General features: G+C 38.1%; 1 protein-coding gene and 1 long non-coding RNA gene across 16 annotated transcripts in view; one reads left to right on the top strand and one right to left on the bottom strand.

Moving 5' to 3' along the window:
* The window catches only part of PARD3B (par-3 family cell polarity regulator beta), a 1095492-nt gene that overhangs the window by 603150 nt on the left and 474593 nt on the right, over positions 1-17749 (bottom strand). The gene's annotated exons all lie outside the window — the stretch shown is intronic.
* On the top strand, positions 746-17414 carry LOC103876464. Of its 2 annotated transcripts, none has more exons than XR_001893534.3 (3): positions 746-830; positions 1652-1718; positions 17345-17414. It is a non-coding gene; the product is annotated as an uncharacterized LOC103876464 (long non-coding RNA). The 2 variants fall into 2 exon arrangements; XR_635718.4 differs by lacking the exon at positions 17345-17414 and adding an exon at positions 11168-11207.

Below are 17749 nucleotides of genomic sequence, written 5' to 3'. Positions count from 1 at the left end.
ATCACTAAGTTTTTCTTGATAGATGAGAAACATCCACAAGTCAATTTAAGGCATCCTGGATACAAATCTATATGATTTATCAGTTGCACTTGAAACCTTTGAACATTACCTTTTATTGGATCATTCAAAGTTCCTGGCAGGACTGGAAAAAAATGGCAGGCTTTGGAGTCACTGTTACCTCTAAGAACACTAAAAAGGTGATTTTATTCCAAAGCCTATGTGCCCCAAATGCTGTTTTCTGTGTAACAGGAAAGAGCCACTCAGGCCCTTTCTTCTGTTTCTGCTTAATAACACCTAAAATTTTAAACTAGTGTTAATCAAATAAAGCTCAATCCAGAAAACTCAGAAACTAGGCGTTTCTGGCAGAGAACACGACTAATGGACGTGCCAGAGGAAAATCTGATTCTTTCCTGTCTATAGAGACTTTCCCAACATTTGCAACTGTGGTTTGAGACCTCATTTGACCCATATCTGCTTCTGGAGTCCAAGGATCAGCTTTAACCTCAGGCACCTTTTACATTATGCATCCGGTAGGAAGAGGTCATATTCCGTTCATGATGTGGCACTGGCCCAGCTGTCTAAGCCTTTGTGACCTCACGTTGGATAACTGAAATCTAATCCACTTGAAAGTACTCTGGAAGACCACCCAGGTATTTCATATGGCTGCTGTCTTGCTACTAAATAGGCCCATTACACAAGCTGGAGAACATTACCCCAGCAGACTAATTCACCCAGTGACAGAGTAAGGCAATGATCCATGGATTATTATTGACTTTTCCATGTAACTCCTGGCATCAAATTCAACGTGAATCAAAATCCAAAGTCCACAGGTAAAAAACTGCATTGTGTTTCTACGATCCTTCAAAAAGAGAATCAAACTCTTCTAACAACATTGGAGTTTTAACTTTCAAGGGGAAACATTTTAACATAGAGGGTCACTAATGCTGGGAAGACATAATTTGGTTAAAAGTTAAAATATTTTCCACAAAGAGATTTTTGAGAGCCACAGGAATGGCTTGGTTTCTATCAATCATAAATAAATCAAATAAGCCAAAGATCAAAACTTCATGACTCTTTTAAGGGATTATCAGAACAAGAAAGCTTATTTTATTCCCCCCCTCCAAGTCCTATGAATAAACCAAATTATACGAGAATCTGAGCTACTTATTGACCTGAAGGTAATACCTGTTGCATCTAGCCTATGTCACAAGCCCATTTGACTTCGATTTCACTACCTGTAAGTACTGCATTATGCTATTTATTCATTATAGCTCAATAGCATAAAATAGACAATATTGATAAGTCACAGAATAGTGAATTAAAGCATAATCTACCAAGATGAGGGGAAATCTGATAAAAATTCAACAACATAGGCCTACCATTCACTCCAAACATAAAATTGAAGGTGCTGATAAGAGGCCAGTATCTAAGTCAGCAGCGTCTGAACTTGTCAAATGGTTCCTGAGACAAGCCTTCTTTAATTTGAGATGAAAGATCTTAATCTCATCTTTCAGGTCTTCTCAGGGTAAGCAAACCAATGCACAGTGCTATTTTCAAAAAAGGCCTACATAGAAAAGGAGGAATTGCCCTTATAAGCTACACATGAAAGTTCGGATGCTATCACAACTGTCTTTGTGCTTTGCTTGTCTAGGTCATCTCATTCTATGCTATCCATCTAGACTGGAAAACACACATACAGAGTTGCCTTCACAGATAAGGTATGTGGGTCTCAAAATGAAATAGGTTGAATTCTCAGATATGCCAGTGACCCTGCTGAACCTTTTAATTTGGTCCTTTCACATACACAGCTAAATGGATTTGTGATGTGTATCTTTCTAGTCTGGCAGTCTTTGGTTGTATTCTTGAAGTCTGTCTAATATTTTCACAAAAGGCTTGTGATGCTCATGTCCACAGACCTTGGTCACTTTCAAAAATGGCTTTTAAATGGTCTTCAAAGAGAAAAATCAACAATTTCATGCTGGACTTACATTCCACAATAAAAAGACATTACTGAGCAAATGTTGTATTTTTAGCACAGCGAATAAGTAAGGCATCTTAGCAAGGGTTGGGTAAACAGACCCCCGTCTGGACAGGAGGAATAGCAAGGTCACATTACAAAGGGGCATGTATACTAACATGGGAGGAATCTGTGGCCATGAAACAATTTACCATAGCTTCCAGTCCTATGTACTAATTTTACAAGCTCTTATGTTTAGAATACAGATTTCATAAGCCCTTACGTTTAGAATAGATTTTGTTTCCTATCTAAAACAAACATATGGTATCAAACAGTCTTTTAATGCTCAGATTTAAATTAGTTTTAAAGAGATAAAAAGACTGAAATAGTTCTGCTATTCATACATGCTTAACAACAGCAATATTTATGTCAACATATTGGCAGAAGAAACGTTAAGTTCTCTATATCTCAGTAGGCCCACAGTTTCATTTTAGAAGCAACACATTTACCTCAAATATTTACAATGCTGTATTTGGATATGGTGAACTAAGTGACTGGTGGACCTATCTCTAAGAACTTTTCAGCATTCAAACAATTCAATTCTCAATTGCAAAGATGTCTCCACTACACAACCTGATTCTTTTTGGCCAGGATGGCTTGTTTTATTTATTTGTCACTTGGTCATTGCTAAATTTATACAAATATTCAACAGTCAGAGTACAGTGAGATATTTTGGGTTCCAGGTAAAGCTCATGCTTCTTCCTCTGAAGTTCACCTCAGGGGACTATCTCTGTCCTCAAAGACAAGGTTTACTCAATCTGTGGGCTGCAACCTATTCACGAGTCTTAAAATCAATTTAAAAGATCATGATCAGCATTCTATACCACAGAGGGCATAGAAGATATTGGACTGTATTACAAAGTAAAGATGCATTTTTGTTTTGCACAACAGTTATATACTGGCTTGCAATGCAAAATCAACTTCTGGCTTTGCGTTATGGTCAAAAGTGTTTGGGGGGAAAAATAGCTCCAAAGCTGCTTTCCTGGAGGACGCTCCATAGGAGGTTTGCAACTCACTACTGGCTTGGGAAGTTTCTAAGGAATTAAAAGTGCCTTAAGGAAACACATCTAGCCCAGGGTTCTGTCTGATAATACACTTCCACAGCCCTTCTGTTTTTGGAGTTTTATGTCCTGTTTAACATCTTTTGTCCAGGCACTTACTGAAAATTGCTAAGTGCTAGAAACTGTGGTAAATCCTGGGGAAACAAAGACGACTACAACATAGTCCTTGACCTCCAAAGGACTCTAAAGATACATAATAATGCATAATACAATACCACTAAAGATTCCAAGCAGTCACTAGAAAGCGCTGCAGGAGCAAGAGGGAGAATTATAATTCTAACTGTTGAAGAGGGCTTCATAGCAGAATGAACATTTTAGTGGGTATTCATAATCCATTCATCTATATATCCATCTATCCCCTACTCTGTTCAAAGCACTAAGCGAGAAGCTAGGGAAAACTTAAATGAATGAGAAAATGGACTCCCTCCAAAGAACACCAAGCGCATAGGGGAAAGATGAGGTAGAGCAAAGGAAGTGGTAAGTACTAGGCACAAAGACACCATAGAGGCAGAAGAGGTTACGTCTGTTGGAGTCAAAGGCCTTCTGTAGAAAGAGAGGGATGTGAGTGGAGGATGATGATGGTGAATAGTGGAGAAAGACTCTGATACCCAAAACAAATCTGTTCTGTATTATAAAGTAGGCTGAAAAGGTAAATCAGATTTTAGCATTTTCTTGCTTCATATCTTTGTTTCTTGCCATTTCTACTAAAACACAATCAACTCTAACCAAGATCTACCAGATTATAATCTATTCCCAAATGTTTAACTCTTTGTGATGCTATTGTAAATGGAACTGTTTTCTGAACTTCCTTTTCAGATAGCTAAATGTTAGTGTATAAAAACACAACTGACTTCTGTACATTGATTTTTATATCCCGAACTTTACTGAATTGATTACTGATTTTATTAGTTCTAGCAGTTTTTTTTTCCTTTGGGTTTTCCTTAGGGTTTTCTATATAAAAGATCATGTCATCTGCAAACAGAGACGATTCAATTTCTTCCTAATTTGGATGTCTTTTGTTTTTCTTGCCTAATTGCTCTGGCTAGGACTTATGGGACTATGTTGAATAGAAGTGGTGTCAGTTGAACATCATTGTCTTGTTCCTGATCTTAGAGGTCTCTGAAGGGAGGGCCGCCAGTGGGACCTCACTCAGGCTTAAGACTCCCATCTGTTGACTATGAGTCTGCTCGTGTTAACCTGAAAAACTTTCAGCTTTTCATTGATGAGTATTATATTAGCTGTGGGCTTGTCAGAACCTTTGCTATGTTGAGGTAAATTCATTCTATACCTAATTTGTTAAGAGTTGTTATCATGAAAGAATGTTGAAATTTGTCAAATAATCTGTTAAGAGTTTTTAATTATGAAAGAATATTGAATTTTTCTGCACATGTTGAGAGAATCATATGATTTTTATCCGTCATTCTGTTAATGTGAGGAGGTTAAAGATCTGTATGCCAAAAACTATAAGACGTTGTTGAAAGAAATTGAAGACTCAAATTAATGGAGAGATATCTCACGTTCACGGATTTAAAAAATTAATATTGTTAAAATGTCCATACTACTCAAAGTGATCCATACATTCAGTGTAATCCCTATATAAATTCCAATTCTATTTTTCACAGAAACAGAAAAAAAATCCTAAAATTCATATGGAAACACAAAAAGCCCCAAAATAGCAAAAGTAATCTTGGGCAAAAAGAACAAAGCTGGAGGCATCATATCCTGATTTTAAACTATATTACAAAACTACATAGCCACAGTAATAAAACAGTATGGTATTGGCATGAAAACAAGACACATTGACCAATGGAACAAAACAGAGAGCACAAAAATAAACCTGTGCATATATAATCAACTAGTCTTTGACAAGGGTGCCAAGAATGCAAAATGGGGAAAGGCTAGTCTCATCAATAAATGATGCTGTGTGAACCAAATACACATATGCAATATAATGAAATTAGGCCCTTTTCTTATCTCATATACAAAAATTAACTCAAAAAGGACTAATGACTTAAATGTAACATCTGAAAATGTAAAATTCCTAGGAAAAAGCATAGTGGAAAAGCTTTACATTGATCTTGTCAATGATTTTTTGGATATGACACCAAAAGCACAGGCAACAAAAGCAAAGGTAAACAAGCAGGACTACACCAAACTAAAAAGCTTCTGCATAGCAAAGGGAAAAAAATCCACAAAATGAAAAGGCAACCTATGAATTGGGAGAAAATATTTGCAAACTGTATATCTGATGAGGGATTAGTCTCCAAAAATATGATAAATTCAAGCAGCTCAATATCAAAAAACAAATAACCAGATTTAGTAATGGGCAAAGGACCTGAATAGACATTTTTTTTCAAAGAATACATACAAATGGCCAACAGATATATAAAAAGGTTCACAACATCACTAATCATCAGAGAAATGCAAATCAAAACCACAATGAGATATCACCTCATACCTGTTAGGATGGCTATTATCAGAAAGATAACAGGTGGCTATTGGAAAGGCTGTGGAGAAAAGGGACGCCCTGTGCACGATGGGAATGGAAATTGGTACAGTCATTATAGAGAACAGTATGGAGGTTCCTTAAAATATTAAAAATATGTCAATTAATAAGTGCCCTATGGTCCAGCCATATATCCAAAGGAATTGCACTTTTGGTCAGATATCCAAATGAATTTAAATCAGTATCTCAAAGAGGTATCTACACTCTCATGTTCATTGCAGTGTTACTTACAATAACTAGGATAGGTGTAAATGACACCTACAATAACAGCCTAGGTGACCACTGATGAATTAATAAAGAAAATGTGGTGTGTCTAAACAAGAGAATAATGTTGAGCCATAAGAAGAAGAACATTTTGCAATTTGCAACATCATGGAAAACTTGGAGGACATTATGCTAAGTGAAATAAGCCAGACACCAAAAGACAAATATTGTCTCATCTCAATCATACGCAGAATCCAAAACAGTTGAAATCATAGAAGCAGAGAGTAGAATCGTGGGTGTCTTGGATGAAGGGGTGGAGGAAGCGTTGAGAAGTTGGTCCAAGGGTATAAACCTTTAGTTACAAGATGGATAAATTCTGGGGATCTAATGTACAGCATTAACTATAGTTAATAATACTGTGTTGTTTATTTGAAATTTGATGAGAGAAGATTTTTAAGTGCCCTCACCATATAAACGCATGCACAAATAGTAACTAAGGATGATGATGAATGTGTTGATTGATTTGATTGTGGTCATAGGTACACAATGCATATAAAGATCAAATCATCACCCTGTACATATAGAATTTAGACAATTTTTATTTATAAATATTTTAAAATAAAATAGAAAAAAAGACTGTTTATATCCGGCTTGACTCTCTCTCATCTGGCTCCTCTCTGCCCACCCACTACAGTGCAGCCACCCTGGCCTCCTTGGCTCTCTCTCTTTCTAAATTCACCCAGACTGCCCTAGTGTCTCTGTACTAGCTCGTCCCTCTGTCGAGAATGTTCTTCCACCTTTCTTTCTACTCTCACAATAGCCCTGTCATAGTTACTTGCTCTCTATTCCTTTATCCTGTTTCATTTTCTTCATTGCATTGTTACCATCAGAGAGAATCTTGTGCGTTTGCTTATGTGTATAAATTCTAAGAGCCAGAAGGGAAGTTTCATGAGAACAGAGATCCTATCTGTCTTTTCCCAGTTGTATGCTCAGACCCTAGCATACCATGGGCTGTATAAATGTTTGTTAAATTCAAAAAGGAACACAGGAAGTTGGGACAGGTGTAGGTTAAGCAATGATGCAGAGATGCAAGTGGGTTTCAACCAGGACACACAGAATTAATGGACAAATGAGAAATACAGGTTGTTGACCCAACTTATTACGCCAGGTATGAGGCACCTGTGTGTTGAGGGGTCAGAGGATCACATTCGGTGGTTGGGGCAAAACATGAAATAGGAGTCAGTCTTGGATGTCAGAACCCGGCTGGTATTAAACCCAGAGAGACTTGTGGTTATTTATGTATCTGCTCAGCAGGAACCCAGACCACTGATCCAGCTCCACGTATACAGAGAAACAAATAACATGACATCTCCTTGCTGATTCTCAAGTGAGTGCATAGTTAAACCAAGATAGAGAATCTGGAATTCAGACTGCCCAGGAGAACACTGTGGCATAAATTCTGTCAACAATCCCAGAGTAACATTTCAGGAAGAAAACAATACAACATTTATTTGTCTAATTGGGACTCACTGTGAGAGATAATTCCTCCAAGATAATAAAAGTTAGCCATGATGTTAGTAGCAAGCCATTTAGCACAACCAAAGGGCACTGTGCATGTGTCACATAGGCAGGTCTGTAGGAGAAGGGCTGACACTTTTGGCAATGACAGCAGTCCAAACGAAAAACACAGCCACGGCAAGCCCATCTAACGGTTGCTGTGAATCACCCTGATTATGAGTCACAAGCATGCAATCACTGGCATACAGAAACTCCTGACTAATAGCCGTGAGCAGTTTGCCTTTGCTATCTAAGTGTCGCAGACTGAACACACTCTTGCCCGACCTAAACTCGGCATTAATACCTGAATCACAGCCTGGGGAAGCTCAATATTCCACTGCTGGAAAGAAGATAAACAGCAACAATACAAAGATGCAGCCCTTTTTAGTGCCGCTAGTTAAACTGAATGCGTTTAATCTATCTTCTGCATCTAAAATGTCTGTCATCTTCTCTTGGTGGCATGAATGATATTTAAACACTCCTGCAGAAAGCCAGTTTCTTGAAGGCTTTTCCACATACCAATCGGCAAACAGAATAAAAACCCTGGTTACACTATTACAGAACACAAATCATCACAGTGCCAGAGGGCATGCTGTTTATGGTTCCATAACCAGAGAAAACCACATGATCATTAGTTAGAGTGCTTACCTATAGGCCTGAAATATACAACTAATTTCTTTTGTTTAAGATATGCATAATCTGCTCTGGAAACAAATGATATGCTTCATTAATTATTATGGTATGAAGGCATTCTATATCTATGAGGAAATTACCCACATCAAATGGCTTCTTCTGACCTTGGTCTAGCATGACAAAGAATTAAATCATAGTGTCCTGCCAAAAAATGTTGATCAACATATCTGGACAAATGTCCACATAAACACTATCTCCATCACTACAACTAGTAAATCCTATCATTTGGGAATAAAAATTTAAATAGGTATGAGGCACATTCTGGAGGAAGAATAAACTCTTGCAGAAAATGATGGTGAGGCCTGTAATCCCAGCACTTTGGGAGGCCAAGGCAGGTGGATCACTTGAGGTGAGGAGTTCGAGGCCAGCTTGGCCAACATGGCAAAACCCCATCTCTACTAAAAATACAAAAATTAGCTGGATGTGGTGGGGGGCACCCAAGTACTTGGGAGGCTGAGGCAGGAGAATCACTTGAACCCAGGAGGCAGAGGTTGCAGAGAGCCAAGATCGCACCACTGTACTCCAGCCTGGGCGACAGAAGTGAGGCTCCATCTCAAAAAAAGAAAAAGAAAGGAAGGAAGGAAGGAGGGAAGGAAGGGAAGGAAAGGAAGAAAAGGAAGGAAAGGAAGGGAGGGAGGAAGGGAAGGAAGGGAGGAAGGGAGGAAGGAAGGAAGGAAATGATGGTGAGGCATACATGATCATAGCTAACACATAGCAAGAGCTCACCCTGCACTGGGCATTCTTCTTAGCGTGTTACATGTTTATCTTCACAGAAGATCCTAAAGCTTAGGGATGACTATTACCACCATAGCAGCGGTGAAGAAAAGGGAGACCAAGACAGAGTTGAGGGATTTTCTCCTCACCACACACCTAGTATACGGTAGAAACAGGATTCAAACTCAAACAATTTCTTTCAAAAATCTGCACTCCTATCCCCCAAACAGCAAATCAAGTAGATGCTACCAGATTCAAGATCTGGAGCTGCTGATGTAAATACACATCTGTTTTTTTTAAGGAAAGGCAGTGCAGTCTTAACTCAGCACCTGAATGATTGAGTTCATTCATGCATCCTTTAAAAGAGAAAAGCCTAAAACTCTTAATTATATATAATTCAAGCTGCAGAAGAAATATCACTGCATAGAGTCCCCTTTTAGCAAATATTTCCTGGCTGCAGTATTGAATAGGGAGTCCAGCTATAGCCGGAGCTCTGTAATTAGGGTCCATGGGAACTGTGAACAAGGTCAGACTCACGTTATTCCCAGTTTCAAAAAATAGGGGGGTTGGGGGGCACTGCTGCTAAAAATAAAAGTAAATATGTACATTTAAAAAAGTAGCTTCGTTACCAAAAAAAAAAAAAAAAAAAAAAAAAAGGTAGAAAGAAAGGTGTGGGCATGAAGAAAGATGCAAACCCAGACACCAGAGTTTCCAGAGGCAACTCCTCGGCCTTCTCTTTCTTCCATTTCCTTTGCTGGAAGGCCAAAGGTGGGGACCTGTCTAAGCAGCATTGCTGCCACATACAATTATTATTTTAATCGACATTGTGCTGTGTTAATGAGTGCCAACCATGTGCCAGATGGTGTTGAAAACAAAGCCTTCTCTGCAATCCTGCCCAGTGGGATCACCACCTCTCCTCTCTGTGGAAGCGATCACAAATGTGGTAATGAGCTAACTCCGATGCAACCGAACTTCTAATCCCCCCGACACTCTCTGATTGGGCAATGCACCAAGATTTGGCATAGAAAAGGCACCTGGAGTGCTGTCGGATGATCTCTTCGGGGATAATGGACCAGGGAACTGAGCCTGTAATGATTTCATATCAGTTTGTTCAAGTTCAGTTGCTATTAATTGGGTTCAAGTTCAGCTCCAGTTCACACAATCTAAATAAATAGCTGTTGAAACCAGCTTAGTGCCTGGCACAGTATGTATCTTTGTAACTAATAAGAGGCAAGCAAAAGAGAAAGATGTAGAAGGATGCTTTGCATGCCTGTTTTCTGGTGTATACTGTCAGCCTAGTTGATGTGTGGAGTAAGGGGGGAAAATCCACAATGTCCCAATTTTTTACAATTATCCATGGTTATATTACTTAATGAATGATCGTATTATGAAGAGTTGAGCTCCAAAACAGGTTTCATAGTGAAACTTGCACGTAATTGTTGAGATCAGCTGCAGGTAAAACACTGGCTCGAAGTTAGCATGGTCTGGAATCCGGACTTTCTCTTCATCTTCCATCTACCTTGGGAATTCTAAGACGTTAATTCTATTGTAATCTAACTAAAATCTGAAAAAGAAATGTTTTAGACAAATTCTTTGCTAAACAGAGAAAAAGAACAATATTGCAGAGGAAAAACTCTATTTAAAAACAGGGCTTTGCATATTTTATGAGAAAAATCAATCCAAAATCTATTTTGTTCTAGCCCATTAAGATTCACTCTAAGTTGGTTTCGCTAGAATGAAATTTAAAATACATTTCTAAAGATCATTTGTAAGTAAATTTGAATGGAAGCATTTTCCAATTCGGTGTTGGCTGGCAAATTCCAATTTCTGTTACAATCCAGTCATAGATACTATGTTTAAAATGGGAATGATTAGAGAAGATACTGGCATAGTATTTATAATAGAACTACATAGGGAAGGCAATATGTTGTAGGTAATATTAGATAAGACATGTACTACATATCTACTTTTTGTGACACAATAATATACCATTTAAAATATAACTAACTGAATCATTTTAAATGATTATTAAATCTAAACAATGAAGTAAGCAAATAATTACTAAAAAGAACCAATTATGAAAGTAAGAGTAATAAAAAGCTGAATTTGTTTGAAAAAGGTAGCTTTTGATATTTTGGAGTTTTTGCATTGGATTTTTTGTAGTATTTGGATTTTCTTTTCTATTTTCTCCTAATACAAGTAAAAGGCATTTGACCACATATGAAGATTTTAGTACTCTTACAATGAAGTGGGTAAAGTGTAGGAATAAAACCAGTGCTATAGAATCTAAGGCACCTGAGTTCACTGTGTTTCTGCCATTGACTTGATATATTACTAGATCTAATTCCTTAACCTCCTAAAGTATTGGTTTCCTCATATTTAAAATAGAAACTTATTTTAAATTTCTATTCAAAGACAGACACAGGGTCATTGGAGAGAGAGAGAGAGAGAGAGAGAGAAAGAGAGAGAGAGAAGACAGCACAGAGTTGCTCAATAAATGCTGTTACCTCCTGCTTGTGAAACTGCAATTCCATATACTCTGGTTCCACTTTGCAACCAGTCCTTCCAGAGGCTGTGTGAGCAGCCATTGGGAAGTCAATCCGAAAATGTTAGCCACCATAACCTGTGATCCCAATGCATGCCCAGAATCAGGAAAATCTACAATATATAATTTGATTACCATGTACAATAAACTTTATCATTCCAAAACAATGTCTAAATTATCATTTTATTTTACATTCTAGCTACTCATAACCTGTTTCCTAATCCTCAAGGGAGTTTTAAAATTGGGACTCATACGGTGTGGATGTATTTCTACCAAACTATTTAAAATAGTGCTTTTCAGGACATCCTTTCCAGTTGCAGACCTCTACGTAGGTTCATAAATCATTCCAATTTGCTTTATTTGCTGTATTAGAAATTTCTGGCTTGGAGGTAGCACACAGGAAATGGTGCTTTCTCTGCCCACCATCTCCCATCACCTTTCTCTGAACTCTGCCATCTTTTCAGCTGACATGCTCAGAGGCAAGGTCTCTTAGGGAGTCCCTTCCTGGTCAAATTTCCAGTTCAACTGGTCTTGGGTCTCTGAAGGGAAGGCCTCTAGTGGGACCTCACTCAGGCTGAAGATAGTCATCTGTTGACTATTAGCCTGCTCGTATTAACCTTTGCCTTGTTTGCTTGACTTTGCCCATCTCTGATTTCACATTGAGAGCTTAAGGACAGAAGTACAGCATAGTGGTCCAAAAGGCTAGCCTTGAAGACAACTCAACAGGATCCCCAATGTGAATGGAGGGAGATGCCAGCTTGGGTTAATAATCGCCATCTGACTTTGACAACACACAGAGGTTTCAAAGATAATTTTTCTACATATAACAAGGTCCTGTAGGTAACAAGCATAGATTGCACAAAATGTTGTAATTTTCAATGTAATCTTACCTCAATGTAAACTTAAAATACCAACTCTTCCCCTTGCTTTGTATTAAGGAATTTGTAAGAGGAGTATTTTTTCCCAAAGCCAGTGAGAACCTGCCTGATTTTATGAAATTCCAAGCAGAGTTTAGATGGAAACAGAAGAATAACCCTTTTATTTAACTCAACAAAGATGCACTATGCACCTATTGTTTCTAGTTTTATGTGCAATATCAAATAGTATAAACCTATTCCTTCCCCTCAAGGAACCCACTGGGATACCTGAAACCACATATAAAATAATGTGAATGATACAAGATAATTTTATCACTAAGTACCAAGTTCTGTGATGCAAACCTCTTTAATTAAATGCCACATAAAGGCTAAAAAGGAACATGTTAACATTGTCCAGGAGGTCAGAGAGATTGCTCCAAGCAAGTAGGCCTGATGTCCCCAAGTCTTAATGATGAGATTTGGATGAATAAAGAGGGCAAGTCATCCTAAGTGAAGGGAACTGTAAAATCAATGACATGGTGACAGAAAAGACCATGGCATGTAGGGTTGGGATATAGGTGGGGAGTAAAAGTGAGTACCCCCAATCCATTCAGATTAGAAAGCCGCAACAGCTTTGTGCGGGGAAAACTGGGTGTGTGACAGTCAGATACACACAAACACATCCCTGCCTTTCTTCTGGGGACTATAACTTCATTTCCATTAAGCTTGTGTCATGGCTATAATCTGGACAAATGAGCTCTCTGGAGATTTACTCTGCCTACCTATTCTCTCGGCCAGTTCTCTAACCAACTTTGACTTACATGTTTCCATCCCTAATATCTTTTTCTCCTTTCTGTAACTTTGAAACAAAGTTTCCACCTTTGTTGTCCTGAAACTTTTCTTTCAAAAACCATCCATTCTACCTTCAGAGAAAAGAAAATCAAAACTACAGTGAATACCACTTTATACCCACTAGGATGGCTATAAGAAAAAAGACATCTTAACAAGTGTTGGTGAGGATGTGGAGAAACTGGAACCTTCATATACTGCTGGTGGGAATGTAAAGTGGTGCCACAGGTTTGGGTAACAACCTGGTGGTTCCTCAAATAATTAATCACAGAGGTATCATGTGGCCCCAGCCATTCCACTCCTAGGTATATATTCAGAAGAAATCAAAACATGTACATGCAAAAAAAACTTGTATAAAATGTTCATAGCATCACTATTCATAATAGCTAAAGAGTGCTCACAACAAAAATATCCATCAACTGATAAATGAACAAATAAAATTTTGTATATCTATAAAATGAAATATTATTTGGCAGTAAAAAGACAATAAAGTACTGATACTTGCTACAGCATAGATGAACCTTGAAAACATACTAGGGGGGAAAAGGCAGTCACAACAAACCATATACAGTATTACATGTTTTCATTTACATGAAATGTTCAGATTAGGCAAATCTATCAAGACAGAAAGTAGATTAGTGGTGGCCGAAGGCTGGGCTGGGGAATAGGGAAATTGGGGAGTATTGCTAAGAAGTACAGGGTTTCTTTCTGGCATGGTTCAAATGTTCTAAAATTGATGATGATGGCTGCAAAACTATGTACATATGCTAAAAGCCAATTAATTGTACACCTTAAGTAGGTGAACAATATGTTATGAATTATACATCAATAAGCTGTTAAGTCAAAAAGAACCATCCAATCTGATGAATTTAAGTATAAATCACCTTTATTACACGAGATACAAAAATCCTAGCTGCTTAGAGCTGGAAGTAGATGTTACAGATGAGGGCTGGTGATGGTAATGTCTTTAACAGCAAACCTCATTGGGCCAAGCAAAATATTGCATGAAACAACTATAGGTGAAAGAAACAAAAAGCATATTTCATTAATCAGCTTATTTTTGTTTTTGTTTTTGTTTTTTTTTTCCACTTACACCGCTAAATCAAATTTGTAACCTTTTGTCCAAACTTATAAGATGTAACTGTAACCTTAGGTCAAGAAAAATGAGGCTCTCTTGATGAGGTAAATTTTGGCATATAATACATTTAAGTGCATGAATTATTTTCATCACACTTTAAAAAAGCATTTGAAATCAAATGTTTCTGGAATCCTTAGACAAGCATCTGATTTCACAAGAGATCTACTGAAAACACTTCATCTAGTCCAATTAGATTAGAAAACTGAGATTAGAAAACTGAGGTTCAGAAGGGTTGCTATAGTCATAGGGCTACTAAGGAGCAGAACGATGGTCTCCTAACTTCCTTCCTTCTTCAGATTTAATGATCACATTTCATATTCTGCATATTACATGAAAACAATTATGCTATAGGTAAATAGAGACAATAAGATTATACAGATATATCACACCTGTTTATTACACCAGGGTGTGAATGCCTTAAAGGCATTAAAGTGAGAACTCACTTTTATACTTCCTTCCTTCTTTCCAGATTTAAGGATGTGGATGTTATGTGGAAAGGTTATGCTAAAGGTAAATATGGAGACATGTTATACAGCTATATCACACATGTGTCTCACACCAGAGAGTGAATGCCTTAAAGGCATTAAAGTGAGAACTCACTTTTGTACTCAGTGTTTAGCACATTGCCTGGCAACAGCGTATGTTTACATTTAAGGAATGACTACCTGAGGAATGAACTTTATCTTCCAGTGTTATTTAAAAACACAGATTTTCAAACTAGAATTCTAGTTCCTTATCTGTAACCACCTAAACATCACCTCTGCTTACACTAATTGTGTTGTAAATTACACTTATCTTTTCCCTCTTGTCAGCTCCCCCTTGACCTCACTGTTCTGTCAATGGTCCTATCTTTCTGCCAATCACCCAGTGACAAGGCCAGGATTTGGAGAGTCCCTACACAGGATGATTCAGGAAGAGGATAGGACCATTTCATTCAGGCTATCAAAAAATTAAGCAGAAATTAAGTGATTAAGCAAGCCATTGACATGAGTGAAGGTGAGGGAAGGACTAGATGAGCATGAGAGCCCTGGCTGTGACCAGGGAGCAAAGCCAGACAATGCTGGGATGTTATAAAAAGAGAGCCATCCAGGCTGGGCAGATGTTCTCAGAAGTCAAAAACAATGAGTGCATAGGAGGCTTTGACACGATGACCTCAGAATTTGAGGTCAGGGAATGGTTACTCTGTAAACAGTAAAGAAATAACTCATAATAGATGAGGTTTGGCATCTGCCATCATGTCCTTGACCAGAAAAGGAATGGGGGGGGGGGGGCAACCGAGGCCCAGAAAAATAACCAGGTGGATCTTCAGAAGCAAGAACTGGAATGTAATTAAAATAAATTTTTGCTCACTGAATTATATATTTTTCTGAGGATATTATAATTATGGCAACAGTAACTACTATGTTCATATTTGTTAGTGAGGGTATAATGTTCTGTGTTATGGCACTGGCCCTGCTACCCTAAGCATCTGTGACCTTACATTACATATCTACAGGCCAGACATGTCTTCACATGCTTTGTTAATATGGCTCCCCCTCTATTACCCAAACTGTCTCATTCCCTTTATGCTTCTGGTCAAACCATAATGCATAGTAGACTATCTGAATCATTTCTCACTATTTCCTACTATTTTCAAAGTAGGAAGGAAATTTTCAAACTTTCTCAAATCTAGACACTTCCATAGATTATTCCAGTATCTCTGTAGCCCCCACCCTTAAATTCCTGCTTCTCTGGACTCTTTTGGTGCTTAGAGGAACTATCTGGAAGTTAATCATATACATGTTTTATTTAACTTTTTTATCCATCCATCTTCCCATCTAGACTGTTTTAACATTTTAAGAGCAGAATGTGTGGCCATTCAAGACAGTAGGCTAAGAATTGAGAATCAGGAGTTCAGTTGAGTAGGAAGGACTTTCTATATGCCTAAAAGGACAGTGGTCCAAGTTCAAAGAAGCCAGTCAAAGTAAACACAGAAGTCAGACAGGCACTACTGGACCTGAGCAATGCCTTGAAAACCATCATCTCTGGAAACCTGTGTTTTCAGAATAAACCTGAGGACCAGAGGTTCCTAGGATCCTCATTTCCATGGGAATCAGAGTAACCCTATTTTCATTTGCTTTATATGTTGAGGTTCTGCTTAACGTTTCCTTGGAAAGAAATGATCCCATGGGTAAAGTCAAATTTAAAAATCAGTGGACTAAAAAGTCATGCATGTGTCCAAAGAGTTTCTGAGTGTCTCCTCTGGGCAGGTTCCTCATGAAGGGAATGAGAGTTGGGTAAGTGAAGAACACATGAAGGTATGTGAAGAAGGCCAGGGTGGCTGAAGCATGAAGAACAAAGGGAAAAAGAGCACAAAATGAGCCAACAGAGGTGGGCGGGGTCAAAAAAGATAGGTTTTGCAGATGGGGAAGGGTTTACATTTCATTCTATGTGCTAGAGGAGGCCACTACACTTCTCAGCAGGTAAGTCCCACAATCTGACTTAGAGAATACCTTAAATCCTACATTTATATTTTATATTTGCCTTTTATATTTTAAAAGATAAATTTAAGCTGCTTTGTGGAGAACAGAGTGAAAAGAGACGAAAGAGGAGATTATTGTAGCAGTGCTAGACAAGATGATGGTGGTTTGGCCTAGGTAGACAAAGAAACAGTTTTGAGATTTATTTTGGAGAGACAAAACCAATTTTTCCCATTTTGCATTTCCAGGCAAATTAACTTCAGTGTAACTGTTGGGAGTGGGGGACTCAGGTGGAGTGTGGAAATGCTCTAGGTAGGCAGGCAAGGTTGCAGGTTTCAGACATCAGCAAGCAAGCTTAGAGAACAAGGCTCATGATCAGGAAAATAAACCCATTCTTTCATTCATTCACTCATCACTCACTGAACAGCTGTGTGCCAGGCAAGGTGCTGAGGCCTGGGCATGCAAAGTCAAATAGGGCCAACTGTTCAAAACTAAGTAAGAAACCCCACTGCACAAGATGACAGACAGAGGAGATTCTCAATATCTAGAGTGAGCAAGTATGGATACAGAAGACAAAGCAGATGTCAACCACCTTTATTACATCCTCCAACTTACTCATTCACTGATTCATTCATTTCCCTAGTTCACTCGCTCAATTCCCCAACTATCATCCATTACCTATTTGTTGTGAAGCTCAAGACTGGGTTATACCTGTATGAATAACACATCATCTGTATCTTCCAGGAATTCAGTCTGCATCTTGCCAAGGAGAAAGACATGTGAACATGTCAGTACGGTTGACCCTTGAACAACACAGGTTTGAGCTGCACAGGTTCACTTATACATGGATTTTCTTTCACCTCTGCCACCCCTGAGAGAGCAAGACCAATCCCTTCTCTTCCTCCATCTACTCAACAGGCAGATGACAAGGATGAAGACCTTTATGTTGATCCACTTCCAATTAATGAATAGTAACATATTTTCTCTTCCTTATGATTTCCTTGATAATTTTTTCTTTCCTCTAGCTTACTTTATTGTAAGAATACATAAAAATACATACTGTATACATAATACATATAACATACAAAATAGGTGTTAATCAACTGTTTATGTTATTGGTAAGGCTTCTGGTCAATAATAGGTATTAGT

The sequence above is a fragment of the Papio anubis genome, chromosome 10 (assembly GCF_008728515.1).
Source record: "Papio anubis isolate 15944 chromosome 10, Panubis1.0, whole genome shotgun sequence".
NCBI lineage: Eukaryota > Metazoa > Chordata > Mammalia > Primates > Cercopithecidae > Papio > Papio anubis.
This window is presented reverse-complemented; position numbering and strand designations above follow the sequence as displayed.